We start from the raw sequence: 15,123 nt of genomic DNA, 5'->3' as shown, positions 1-15,123 counted from the left end.
AAGCAGTTTTAGACCAGCTAGAAAACAGCGAAAGTAAATTAGAACAATTGCAGAATTGGGCAATGGTGAATTGTGGGGAAGTTAATTTTATTATTATTATTACATTTTATCAATTTTTTTTTTTTTTAACAATACATTTTTATTGAAAATTTCCATAAGTGTAGTAAACAGATGATTTACAGCATGGATCCGGTTACAATATATTACTTAACATAAATTTGATATGACATACAACTGTCTCAAATCTGTGCTTCGGTATAACTGATGGCGCGTACACACGAGCGGATTGTATGACGTACTTAGTCCGTTGAAGCACATTTCAACGGACAATCCACTCGTGTGTGGGCTTCAGCGGACTTTTTCAGCGTGCAGTCCGAAGTACTAAGAATTTCGGTTTGCACAAAAATCTTTCCGTCGGACTCGCATTTCGGCGGACAATCCGGCCGTGTGTGTGCCAGTCCGCCGTACTTTTGAAATGAGCGGACTTTTCCCACCCGGAGAAAAGTCCGCTCATTTCGAGCGGGTCTCCAGGTAGGCGGGGCCCGCGAAGGAGACGTCGCTGGCCTCGCCGCCTGGTATGGACTTAAAGGGGAACCCCAGCGCCGAAAAAAAAATCGGCGTGGGGGTCCCCCCCAAGTCCACAACAGACCCTTGTCCGAGCACGCTACCCGGCCGGCCAGGAAAGGGGGGGCGAGCGCCCCCCCCTCCTGAGCTGTACCAGGCCGCGTGCCCTCAACATGGGGGGTGCCTTGGGGAAGGGGGGCCGCGCGGCCCCCCCACACCAAAGCACCTTGTCCCCATGTTGATGAGGACAAGGGCCTCTTCCCGACAACCCTGGCCATTGGTTGTCGGGGTCTGAGGGCGGGGGGCTTATCGGAATCCGGGAGCCCCCTTTAATAATGGGGCCCCCGGATACCGGCCCCCCCACCCTATGTGAATGAGTATGGGGTACAATGTACCCCTACCCATTCACCTGTAAAATAAAGTACAAAAAAAACACAACACACGAGATAAAATACTTTATTGCACAGCTCCGGGGGTCTTCCGTCTTCGGGGGTCTTCTCGCCGGACTCCTCCGCTATCTTCTTGTAGCTCTTTTGCTAGCGGAGGAGTCCGGCTTTCTTCCTCGCCGCCGGCCTCTTCTCCCGACTTCGGGGGTCTTGTCCCCCTATTCGGTTCTTCTGCCGGGCCACCGCACCTTCTTATAGCTCTTTTACAGGCGGTGGCCCGGTCTTCTGTCGCCGCCGCCGCCTTCCGTTGTTCTTCTTCTTCTTCTTCTCCTTCTTCTCCTGGAGATGTTGACTCGACGCTCTCTCCGGCCACAATGCCAGGGACGCGCTGCGCGGCGACTTATATAGGGACATGGGGCGGTGTCACATGGCATTATGTCACATGGGTTGGTGTCACATGGTGACCCCGCCCCCTTACGATGTCACAGTCCCCATGTGACATCAACCCATGTGACCAACCCATGTGACATAAAGCCATGTGACACCGCCCCTTGTCCCTATATAAGTGGCAGCGCAGCGCGTCCCTGGCATTGTGGCCGGAGAGATCGTCGAGTCAACATCTCCTGGAGAAGAAGAAGAAGAAGAAGAACGGAAGGCGGCAGCGGCGACAGAAGACCGGGCCACCTCCTGTAAAAGAGCTATAAGAAGGCGCGGTGGCCCGGCAGAAGAACCGAAGAGGGGGACAAGACCCCCGAAGTCGGGAGAAGAGGCCGGCGGCGAGGAAGAAAGCCGGACTCCTCCGCTAGCAAAAGAGCTACAAGAAGATAGCGGAGGAGTCCGGCGAGAAGACCCTCGGAGCTGTGCAATAAAGTATTTTATCTTGTGTGTTTTTTTTTTTTTTGTACTTTTATTTTACAGGTGAATGGGTAGGGGTACATTGTACCCCATACTCATTCACATAGGGTGGGGAGCCGGCATCCGGGGGCCCCCTTATTAAAGGGGGCTCCCGGATTCCGCTAAGCCCCCCGCCCTAAGACCCCGACAACCAACGGCCAGGGTTGTCGGGAAGAGGCCCTTGTCCTCATCAACATGGGGACAAGGTGCTTTGGGGTGGGGGGGCCGCGCGGCCCCCCCTTCCCCAAGGCACCCCCCATGTTGAGGGCCTGGTACGGCTCAGGAGGGGGGCGCTCGCTTGCCCCCCCTTTCCTGGCCGGCTGGGTAGCGTGCTCGGACAAGGGTCTGTTGTGGACTTGGGGGGGACCCCCACACTGATTTTTTTCGGCGTTGGGCTTCCACTTTAAGTCCATACCAGGCGGCGGGGCCAGCGACTTCTCCTTCGTGGGCCCCGCCTACCTAGAGACGTGCTCGAAATGAGCGGACTTTCCTCCGCGTGTGTGGGCGAGTCCGTTCATTTCGAAAGTACGGTGGACTTAGTACGGCGGACTTAGTACGCCGTATTAGTCCGCTGAAAAAGTGCCATGTGTGGGCAAGTAGCCCGTTCGGAAATTTCGACGGACAGTCTCGCGGACGTCCGCCAGACTAAGTACGTCGGACAGACGGCTACATGTGTACGCGGCTTCAGTAACATTGTCCCCTCTATAGGAGCTGAGGATCACCATATATCTCTCAAAGATGCTAGTTAGTTACATAAAATACATAACAATAATAACACATAAACAACTGAGTCACGACCAGGATTCTGGGCATAAATTTCCTTTGGGCCAGGCACCCGGACCCCCTACCAGGCGCCCCACCTGGGATCTAACTGCGCCTTAGTAGGGGAGACTGCCCCCCCCCATGAGTATTACCATTTCCACACCCCTCCTCCTGGATCCATGGTACTTCAGCTTAGCTATTCAAGCTATTTAACTAGTAGCTGACCGCCGGCCGTCAAATGACGGCCAGGCGGCGCAGCTATTGTGGCGGGAGGCCGTCATATGACGGCCTCCCGTTTAAACAGGGAATGCGCGCGATCGTGCGCGCGCATCCCTGTTTCTTCGGTGGCGGCGTGTCACGGAGACACCGCTCGCCACCGAAGGGGGTGAACAGCCATTCGTTATGGCTGTTTACCACGTGATCGGCCGTGATGAAGTCACGGCCGATCACAGATGGTAACACCCCGAACGTGCACGGCGCATGCGCGCGATCGCGAGCGCGCTGCGCGTGCACGTCGGTGGCGGCGTGTTCCCCGGGAACACTGCTCGTCACCGACGCTGGTAAACAGCCATTGGCCGGCTGTTTACCCACGTGATCGGCTGTGATCCTTTCACAGCCGATCACTCAAATGTAAACAAACCGCGGTAACGGGATGTTACCGGGTTCTCCTCCTCACACACCGATCGTGTGTGAGGAGGAGATTGCGGTAACATCTCGTTACCGCATACAGTGTACACCAAACATACTGATTGCCCCCCCCCAATAAAGAGGACCTGTCACCACCCCTCATAGTACCTGTCAATCACAGTCCATCAGAGTACCTGTCACAGCCCATCAGAGTATTTGAGTACCTGTCACAGCCCATCAGAGTATTTGAGTACCTGTCACGGCCCATCAGAGTACCCGAGTACCTGTCCCGGCCCATCAGAGTACCCAAGTACCTGTCCCGGCCCATCAGAGTACCGAGTACCTGTCCCGGCCCATCAGAGTACCCGAGTACCCGTCCCGACCCATCAGAGTACCCGAGTACCCGTCCCGGCCCATCAGAGTACCCGAGTACCCGTCCCATCAGAGTACCCGAGTACCCGTCCCGGCACATCAGAGTACCCGAGTACCCGTCCCGGCACATCAGAGTACCCGAGTACCCGTCCCGGCACATCAGGGTACCCGAGTACCTGTCCCGGCACATCAGAGTACCCGAGTACCTGTCCCGGCACATCAGAGTACCCGAGTACCTGTCCCGGCACATCAGAGTACCCGAGTACCTGTCACTGCACATCAGAGTACCCGAGTACCTGTCACGGCACATCAGGGTACCCGAGTACCTGTCACGGCACATCAGGGTACCCCGAGTACCTGTCCCGGCTCATCAGAGTACCCGAGTACCTGTCCCGGTCCATCAGGGTACCCGAGTACCTGTCCCGGCCCTTCAGAGTACCCGAGTACCTGTCCCAGCCCATCAGAGTACCCGAGTACCTGTCATGGCACATCAGAGTATCCGAGTACCTGTCACTGCACATCAGAGTACCCGAGTACCTGTCACGGCACATCAGGCTACCCGAGTACCTGTCACGGCACATCAGGGTACCCGAGTACCTGTCACGGCACATCGGGGTACCCGAGTACCTGTCACGGCACATCAGGGTACCCGAGTACCTGTCACGGCCCATCAGGGTACCCGAGTACCTGTCACGGTCCATTAGAGTACCCGAGTACCTGTCACAGTCCATTAGAGTACCAAGTACCTGTCACAGTCCAACAGGGTACCCGAGTACCTGTCACAGCCCATCTGAGTACCCGAGTACCTGTCACAGTCCATCAGGGTACCCGAGTACCTGTCACAGTCCATTAGAGTACCGAGTACCTGTCACAGTCCATTAGAGTACCGAGTACCGGTCACAGTCCATTAGAGTACCGAGTACCTGTCACTGTCCATTAGAGTACCGAGTACCTGTCACAGTCCATCAGGGTACCCGAGTACCTGTCACAGTCCATCAGGGTACCCGAGTACCTGTCACAGTCCATCTGAGTACCCGAGTACCTGTTCCAGTCCATCTGTGTACCAGAGTACCTGTCACAGTCCATCTGAGTACCCGAGTACCTGTCACAGTCCATCTGAGTACCCGAGTACCTGTCACAGTCCATATGAGTACCTGTCATCGCCCTTCAGAGTACCCAAATACCAGTCACCAAACCATCAGAGTACTTGTCACCAGGCCATCAGAGTACCTGAGTACTTGTCACCAGGCCATCAGAGTACCTGAGTACTTGTCACCAGGCCATCAGAGTACCTGAGTATTTGTCACCAGGCCATCAGAGTACCTGAGTACTTGTCACCAGGCCATCAGAGTACCCGAGTACCTGTCACCAGGCCATCAGAGTACGCGAGTACCTGTCACCAGGCCATCGGAGTACCCGAGTACCTATCACCAGGCCATCGGAGTACCCGAGTACCTATCACCAGGCCATCAGAGTACCCGAGTACCTGTCACCAGGCCATCAGAGTACCCGAGTACCTGTCACCAGGCCATCAGAGTACCCGAGTACCTGTCACCAGGCCATCAGAGTACCCAAGTACCTATCTCCAGCCCATCAGAGTACCCGAGTACCTATTTGCAGCCCATGTCTCATAGAATATACGTTGGGGTGTTTGCTTTCCAAAATGGGGTCATTTTGTGGGTAATTGCACTGTCCTGGTGGTCCAGGACCTTCAAAAGTGTGATGGGTAGGAATGAAATAAGATGTGTCATTTATGCTCCTAGAACGCCTGAACGTACTACTTCAATGTTCGGCCTCTCTATGTGGCCAGGCTGTGTAAAAGTCACACACATGTGGTATTGCCGTACTCGGGAGGAGTAGCAGAATGTGTTTTGGGGTGTAATTTTTGCTATATACATGCTATGTGTTAGAAATATCTTATAAATTGACAATTTTGTGTAAAAAAAAATGCGTTTTAATTTTTTTCCACATATTCCAAAAACTTCTGGAAAATAAATAACCATTCAAAAGACTCATTATGCCTCACAGATTATACGTTGGGGTGTTTGCTTTCTAAAATGGGGTCATTTTATGGGAAATTCCATTCTCCTAGTACTCCAGGGCCTTCAAAAGTGTAATAGGTGGTTGAGAAACGAGATGCGTAATTTTTGCTCGTAGAACGTCTGAAGGTACTACATCAATGTTAGTGCTCTGTATGTGGCCAGGCTGTGTAAAAGTATCACACATGTGGTATTGCCGTACTCGGGAAGAGTAGCAGAATGTATTTTGGGATGTAATTTTTGCTATATACATGCTATGTGTTAGAAATATCTTATAAATTGACAAACTTGTGTAAAAAAAAAATGCGTTTTAATTTTTTTCCACATATTCCAAAAACTTCTGGAAAAAAATTAACCATTCAAAAGACTCACTATGCCTCACAGATTATACGTTGGGGTGTCTGCTTTCCAAAATGGGGTCATTTTATGGGAAATTCCATTGTCCTGGTACTCCAGGGACTTCAAAAGTGTAATAGGTGGTTGAGAAATGAGATGCGTAATTTTTGCTCGTAGAACGTCTGAAGGTACTACATCAATGTTGGGCCTCTGTATGTGGCCAGGCTGTGTAAAAGTCTCACACATGTGGTATCGCCGTACTCGGGAAGAGTAGCGGAATGTATTTTGGGGTGTAATTTGTTGTATGCATATGCTGTGTGTGAGAAATAACCTGATAATATGACAATTTAGTAAAAAAAAATAAAAAAAAAATAAAAATCTTCATTTTGCAAAGAATTGTGGGAAAAAATGACAACTTAAAAAAACTCACCATGCTACTTACTTAATACCTTGGGATGTCTACTTTGTAAAAAGGGGTCATTTGGGGGGTATTTGTACTTTCCTGACTTGTTAGTGTCTCAAGAAATGAGATACACCTGATGTACTGAAGGCCTGATCAGAAGTGATCAATTTTCAGTGATTGGCACCATAGTTTGTAGACTCTATAACTTTCACAAAGACCAAATAATATATACTAATGTGGGTTATTTGTACCAAAGATATGTAGCAGTATAAATTTTGGCCAAAATTTATGAAGAAAAATTACTAATTAGCAATAATTTATGACAGAAACTAAGAAAAAGGCATTTATTTTATTTATAGCACAAAAAATAAAAACCCCACTAGTGATTAAATACCACTAAAAGAAAGCTCTATTTGTGTGGAAAAAGGACGCAAGTTTCATATGGGTACAGTGTTACATGACTGAGTAATTGTCATTCAAACTGTGAGAGCGCTGAAAGCTGAAAATTGGTCTGGTCAGGAAGGGGGTGTAACTGCACTGTACTGAGGTGGTTAAGCAATTATGATATAAATCCTCAAATTTGTTTTAAACCATCAAATTTTGTTTCTTATGCACCAGTCTAACCACGGTTTCCAGTCTTGGTAGGCCTCCCTGTATTTGGAAAAAAAGAGAGAGACTTTTCCCCTGCTGTTGTGTCCCGCTTTTAACTTGCGTGCCAACACCAGGAAGAAAGAAAAAGTAGCTACCTTAGGCTTCGGTGAACACATAGGACATTTGATTAATATCAAAAATATTTTTATTTCTTTCAATACATAAAACAATAAACCTTGATTGAATTACATCAATCGATCCTAGGTGATCCAAACTGCTAATACTTTGATTCATGCCCAGAAGGGAGCCTACTATCCACACAAACATCAACGCGTTTCGCAACGTGGCCTCACATAGCTTCAACTGGACGTCTTTGATGACCATACATGTGCAGATTTCCGAGAGATTTTAATCTCATGCTTCCAAATAGAAGCGTATTATTGGTACAATATGATCATACTCGGTATATCACCACATGTATGGCCATAGGAGGCGCCTCTATCTGTTTTATTGTTGTATGTATGAGTATGTCTGGTTCTGTTTGTTGAAAGTCAGGGTGTATGAACTGTGCAGATAAGGATGATCTTTGGGTTATCTTTGGTTAATGTGTAAACACCTAGGATCGATTGATGTAATTCAATCAAGGTTTATTGTTTTATGTATAGAAAGAAATAAAAATATTTTTGATATTAATCAAATGTCCTATGTGTTAACCGAAGCCTAAGGTAGCTACTTTTTCTTTTTTCGGCACGCAAGTTAAAAGCGGGACACAACAGCAGGGGAAAAGTCTCTCTCTTTTTTCTTTTTTTCTGACTATATGTTAGCTACGGCTTCAGCCTTCTAGACTCTGAGGAGTGACATAAGGACTTATTTCTTTCAGAGGGGCCCACTGCCACTATTTGGATTTATTCGGTAGTATTTGCCCTGTGTTGAGACAAACATCAGTTCATATGTAATATGCAAATGCATCGTCCTAAGGACCTCCGAAGTTGTAGGTGCTACTTACACCCTCCAACCTCTAACTATCTCTGGTCTAATGCTTAGAATGACATGGGATATCATTTTCCTCAATCTGGGAGGTGTATTATCTATTCCCAGGTTAGAATAGCTAGTCCTGGGTTTGGAGGAATAGTGACATTTGTGATGTTGGTTATTAATTTGAATATAGAGGTCCAGAGAGAACAGATCCCTGGACAGTCCCAGAAAATGTGGATTAACGTACCCCTAGTATCACAATTCCTCCAGCACATTGGCGAGGCTTGTGGAGTAAAACTGGCAATCCTTGTGGGCGTTAAGTACCATCTCAACAGCAACTTCTGGTATAGTTCCCACAAGTTGGCGCTTTTGGTGGTTTTGTAGGTGGCTTTGTGTAAGAACCACTGTCTATTTTGGGCTAGGCATGCTGCTGTGTAGTAGTCTTTTAAGATGATATGCCCTATTCCACCAACCATTCTGGATTTAATTAATTTTTGGAATGCGCATCTAGCTTTCTTCCCTTGCCACAGAAAATTGTTTATTATGAACTGAGCTTTAGTAAAATAGGCATCGGGGACAGGGATGGGGAGTGTGCAAAACATATAAAAAAATTGAGGGAGTATTGTCATTTTGAGGGCAGCTAATCTGCCCGACCAGGTCAGCTCTAATTTAGATAGGGATTGTAGTTTGGGCACTAATTGATGGAGAAATACTGTGTAATTTGCCTCAACCAACTGGCCGGTCTTGGCCATTAATATGATACCCAGATATTGTATCCGTTTGTCGTTCCAAGAATAGGAGTATCTTTTCTCAAGGATAGCTTGTGTTGTTTGATTAATGCCTAGACCTAGTATATGAGACTTGCTATCATTAAACTTGTAATAGGAGACCCGGTTGAATAGAGTCAAAGTGTCGTATACTGCAGCCAGGGAAGATTCCACATCAGTCAAGATCAAAATTATGTCGTCAGCAAATAAGCTAATAGTATGGCTTCCTTCGCCAGCCGGAGAGCCTTTAATATGGGGGTGATTCCTGATATATATAGCTAGAGCTTCCATTAACAAATTAAATATCAATGGGGACAATGGGCACCCCTGCCTAGTGCCATTGGAAATTGAAAAAGGTGTAGACAGCACCCCGGATACACACACCCTGGCCAATGGCTTGGAGTATAATCCCAGGATGGCTGTGAGTATACTACCACTAAAACCAAATGACTCCAAGACCCTGGTCATATATAGCCAGTGTATACGGTTGAAGGCCTTCTCTGCATCCAAAATCAGGAGCAGAGAAGGCCTCCTTTGCCCCCCAGCCATATGAATGATCTTTATCATTCTACGGGTGGCATCCGACGTCTGTCTGTCTTGGGTAAACCCCGTTTGGTCTGGGTGAATAAGTGTGGGAATAATTTCAACCAAGCGTAATGCTATCAATTTGGCATACAATTTCACATCGAAATTGGTCTAAAATTTGAAGGGGTGTCTGGACTCTTCCCTGGCTTCAGCAGAGTAACAATTATCGCCTCCAACATTTCTGGAGGGAAAGAAGCAGAGGCGGCGGCATTGTTAAAGACTTGCACTAAGTGCAGTGTCAGCAGGTGTGCAAATTCCTTGTAGTACTCCCCACTAAAACCATCTGGACCCGGTGACTTGTTCAACGGCAAAACTGCAATAGCTTTATGTATATCAGTGTCAGTGAATGGCTCGTTTAAGGATTGGAGTTGAGTAGGCGTTAGTTAGGGGATGGAAATAGAGGATAAAAATTTATGAATTATGTCCAATTGTGGTTAATGTGTCAAAGGGTCCTCTTTAAGGTTATATAATGACCCATAGTAGAAGCTGAAGGCATCTGTTATCTGTTGAGAGTGATATTCTTTTTGTTTAGTTTCAGGGTGAAATACATATGGGATTTTAATTTTATATCTGCTGCCTTTTATGTTGTGAGCTAAGAGCCTACCAGCTCTGTTACCATGTACATAATAATTCATTTTCAATCGTTTAGATGTTTTTTCAAATTCCTCTAGTAGTAAGAGTCTAAGATTATGTCTAAGTTGGGATAATTTCTCGGATAGTGTTGGCGTGATATAACTTTTGTTTTGTATTTCTAGATCTGAGATTTCTTTAGTTATATCGTTCAGCCGTTTTAGCCTCTGCCTCTTTGCCCTCGCACCAAGCTGCACCAAAATACCCCTCATATATGCCTTATGGGCATTCCACAGAACACAAGTGTCTTGAACCAAACCCACATTATTAACAAAAAACTCTTGTAAGTGAGTTTGGACAATTTTTTTTGTCTCCTTCTGCTGTATAAGATATGAATTAAGTTTCCATAGTGGGCTTTGTTTCACTGCTGTTGGGTCAGCAATAGATAACACCACTGGGGCATGGTCAGCCCAGGATATTGTGTTATTGGAGACTTTCTTGGCCATTAGTAGAATGCTTTGATCCACCAGAAAGAGGTCTATTCTTGTATAGACTTGATGCGGCGAAGAAAAAAAGGTAAAGTCCCTTTCATTTGCATGAAGACAGCGCCATGCATCATATAGGTTGTTGCTGTGAATCGATGGTAGTAGGGCAGCAGTATTACGTTTAGAAATAGAAGTCGAGTCATATGTCGGGTTTGGAGTAACGTTAAAGTCTCCGCTAATTATCAGCAGTCCTTTTTGAATCCTTTGGATCTTTTTCATGACTTTATTAAAGTAGCGGACTTGTTGCACATTGGGGGAGTATACAGTGGCAATTGTATAGGTAGTAGAGTTCAAATCGCACACAAGTATCAATAATCTGCCATTTTGGTCTGTTACTTCTTTGTGTATATTTAATGCCACTGTGTCTCTGATGGCAATAAGAACCCCTTGTTCTTTAGATTCTGCGTTAGCAGTAAAAACATAAGGATAATACCTGTGTGAACATCTAGGGGGCGGAGGAGCTAAAATGCGTCTCCTGTGCACAAATAATGTCGCTGTTATGAAGTGTGGCTTCCCTGCACAAGGACTTCTGTTTCATAGGGTGGTTAAGCCCTCTAGCGTTTATAGTAAGGATATTCAGTGTCATAGTGTTATGAATCTACAACAGTTGAAAGATGCAAAGGTATGGTCCTGAAAAACGTGTTTGCCTTCCAGGGGGAAATGAGGGCTTAAAGTATAAGGGCAACCCATGTCCGGGAAAGAATCCATACTCACATTGCTGGTCAGTAGGGATGAGCTTCGTGTACGAGTCGAACATACGTTCGACTCGAACATCGGCTGTTCGCCCGTTCGGCGATTCCGAACGTTATGGGCCGTTCTCACCAAATTCGTCTGGTGCTCACGGCCCACAATGCACTGCGATGACGCAGTGCATTGCTGGCTAATGATTGGCCAAGCATGCACTGTGACCCGCATGCTTGGCCAATCACAGCGCCGGCAGCGAGGAGGCCAATCATAGCTCAGGCTGTGTAGTACACGCCCCACACTATATAAGGCCGCCAGCGCGGCCCCACACTATATAAGGCCGCCAGCGCGGCAGCCTTGTGTAGTGTGTTGGCATCTGTAGCAGTTAGTGGGTGTTCTGTGTACCTTCAACACAGTATACACCGATCGTTATCGGCCGATTTTTCGTTCTTGCTCTTCTGTAGTGGTTTTTGTCTGCGTGCCCTGACCGCAGTATACACCGCTATATTCACCTATATATCTAGCGATATATCTATCTTTTATAATAGAGCTTGCAGTCAGTGTTAGGAGATTGTGTGTGCTGTCTGCGTGCTCTGAACCCAGTATACACCGCTATATCCACCTATATAGCTAACTATATTGCTCGTTTTAAATAGAGCTGTCAGTCAGTGTTAGGAGATTGTGCGTGCTGTCTGCGTGCTCTGAACGCAGTATACACCGCTATATCCACCTATATAGCTAAATATCTTGCTCGTTTTAAATAGAGCTTTCAGTCAGTGTTAGGAGATTGTGCATGCTGTCTGCGTGCTCTGAACGCAGTATACACCGCTATATCCACCTATATAGCTAAATATCTTGCTCGTTTTAAATAGAGGTTTCAGTCAGTGTTAGGAGATTGTGCGTGCTGTCTGCGTGCTCTGAACGCAGTATACACCACTATATCCACCTATATAGCTAACTATCTTGCTCGTTTTAAATAGAGCTTGCAGTCAGCGGTAGGAGATTGTGCATGCTGTCTGCGTGCTCTGAAAAAGACGGACGGCAAAACAAATTATACAGGGGTGATAACCCTTCCCTATGTTTTCCAAAAAGCTTAAAAATAGTTTTTTTGACTGGAACTACACTTTAAAAATGTACCAGTTGAAAATTACAAACAGATTCAACTTAACACAACAAACCTACACAGTCCCTGTCTTGTTTGCACCGCCTGTATACTGCTGTTCTGAGTATATAGGGCCTGGGGGCCACACGTATTTCCTTTTTTTAATATGGGTACGGGGTTCCCCTTAATATGCGTACAAGACCCAAAGGGGCTGGTAATGGGCAGGGGGGGGCTACCCATGCCATTTTTATCAATGATTTTCAACAATATTGCAGGAACCAGATATAACATTAAAACCGCAAGCAGCTTTGAATGACGTTATTTCCGTTAAATGTCATTTTGTGCAGGGACTGTTCTAAACACAGGAAACACGTGCCACTTCACAGGCATACTACAGACACCCCCCAGGCACGATATTTAAAGGAATATTTCACTTTTTTTTTCACTTTAATCATCATTAAAATCAGTGCTCCTGCCAAAACGGCCGTTTTTTAAAAGTTTTTTTTGCATTGACCCATGTCCCCTGGGGCAGGAGCCAGGTCCCCAAACCCTTTTTAGGACAGTATCTTGCATATTAGCCGTTAAAATTAACACTTTTAATTTCGAACATTCGAGTCCCATAGACTTCAATGAGGTTCTAACGTTCATACAAATTTGGGGTCCGTTCCTTTGGTGGCATCTGGGGCTTTCTCCTATAGTCGTCTTCGTCCAAACTCATGGAAAAGAAACATAACGGAAACAAAAAAGTAACAAAGAGAAAGAAATAAAAGAAAAACATTGTAACTGAGCAACAATACAAGATGCTCAATTTGAAGTAACAAAGGGTGAGCAGAGTTTCTGCATACAGCAGGTGGCTGCTGATATAGCTGGGGGTTTAGTCCGACCTCACAGTTCTCGGCCCTACACTCCAAGGACTAAACAGTGAGTTATGACCATCCGACCTTATTCACATATATGTGCGAGCATTTCTACCAGTGACTTCTTTCCACTCCTTGACCACTTGCCTGGGTGTACTGGTGGCTGGAAGAATCTCATCTACTTCAGGGAGGATGCTCCAGTCTCGCAAGAGAGCTATGCCATTGTCTAGGGAGGTGATTACATGGATGCGATTCTCTCTTGTCACTGTTAGTTTCGTAGGGTATGGCACTTTGGTTACAGTATTCAGGTTCCTTATTTTTTGTAATGTATATTGTGACAAGTCAGCAAAGAATTGTAAATTTTTATATTGTGGTACTAGACAGGGGTGTCCACTCTCCCCCCTCCTGTTTGCGGTTGCCATTGAAACCCTAGCTATCACTATCCGAACGAACCCCGACATTCGGGGGGTGGTTTGTGGGGACCAGATTCACAAATGTGCATTATATGCTGATGATCTCCTACTGTATATCACCTCTCCCCTAATTTCTTTACCAATGATCTACAAAGTGTTAGGTAAGTTTAGTGAGATCTCTGGACTTAGAGTAAACATGCATAAATCGATGGCACTGAATATAAACGTTCCACCGGACCGCCTTACGCAGCTAGTTAGAAACTTTGACTTTGTCTGGGCACCTAAAGAGATCTCTTATCTGGGTATCAAACTGACTCCTAACATCAAAGACCTTTTTAATGCAAATTATCCCACTATGCTATCCAACTGCAAAAGAGATCTTGATCAGTGGTCGAGATGTGGTCTGTCCTGGCTGGGAAGGGTGCATGCTGTAAAAATGACGCTACTTTCCCGTTCCCTGTACTTATTTCAGTCTCTTCCCATCCCGGTCCGAAAGCAGTTCCTCAACAAATTACAATCTGATATAATACGCTTTGTCTCGGGAAAAAAGGGTTACGGATACCCATCTAGAATTTTGCTTCGCTTGAAATCCCAAGGAGGGTTGGGTCTCCCAGATCTTTGGAGCTATTATCTGGCAGCACAATTGTCACAAATTTCTCTAATCTTCTCCAAAGGCCCAAAACCAGATTGGCTTTCTATGGAAAGGAAAGCTGTCCCCCTCCACACGATCGACTTCCTTCTATGGTGTGATCCGAAAGTGCGACCAGCCATTGTGTCTCCTACCCTATCCCACTCCGTAGCGCTTTGCTCGAAGATATTTACACGTAACACTTTGACCTCCCCTTTGAAACCGCTGGCCCACCTATTTCACAATGCAAACTTCCCCCCGGGTTTAAATATTCAGGCTTTCAAATGGTGGACTGACAAGGTGCTATACCGCATCTCCTGTGGGTCCCCTGTCCCTTTCCCACTGTAGAAAGAAACTGGAAATGCCAGATACGGAATTATTCAGATTCTCCCAAATATCTCATGTTTTAAAATCCATTTGGTCGGATCAACAGACACCCCCCTCCATCACCCCTTACGAACAATGGTGTGTTAACACTTCAGACCAGAAAGGCGGCATCTCTCTGATTTACACAGCCCTCATGACAAGTGTGGGTAAGCCGACGTACGCTCAGGCCTGGGAGGAAGACAAGGGCAGTTCATGGTCCCTGACCGAGTGGTTCCAGGCATCTACACGTTCATTCAAAGGTATTTGTAATATTTCATTAATAGAAGCCAGCTTAAAAATATTATTCCGTTGGTATTATGTCCCCTCTAGATTGGCACGGATCTACCCAGGTACTTCACCCCTATGCTATAGGGCCTACGAACTGGAGGGCACAATGATGCATATTTGGTGGACCTGCCCTCGCATCCGTCGATTTTGGCAAAAAATCTTCCGCACTATTAGCATATTATCCGATACCACTACCCATCCTAACCCCAATGTGGCTCTCCTTAACCAATACATCCCCAAAATAACCAAACATCAACAGAAACTAGCCTTCTTTATCTTATTGGGAGCAAAAACTACGATAGCGAAAGCCTGGAAGAAGCCTTCGGTCTCCTTCCAGTGTTGTAGAAGGAAAATCTCTTGGATTATGTG

The sequence above is a fragment of the Lithobates pipiens genome, unplaced genomic scaffold, assembly GCF_037356315.1.
Source record: "Lithobates pipiens isolate NorthernLeopardFrog02 unplaced genomic scaffold, aLitPip1_a1.2 Scaffold_8, whole genome shotgun sequence".
In the NCBI taxonomy this organism is placed as follows: Eukaryota; Metazoa; Chordata; class Amphibia; order Anura; family Ranidae; genus Lithobates; species Lithobates pipiens.
This window is presented reverse-complemented; position numbering follows the sequence as displayed.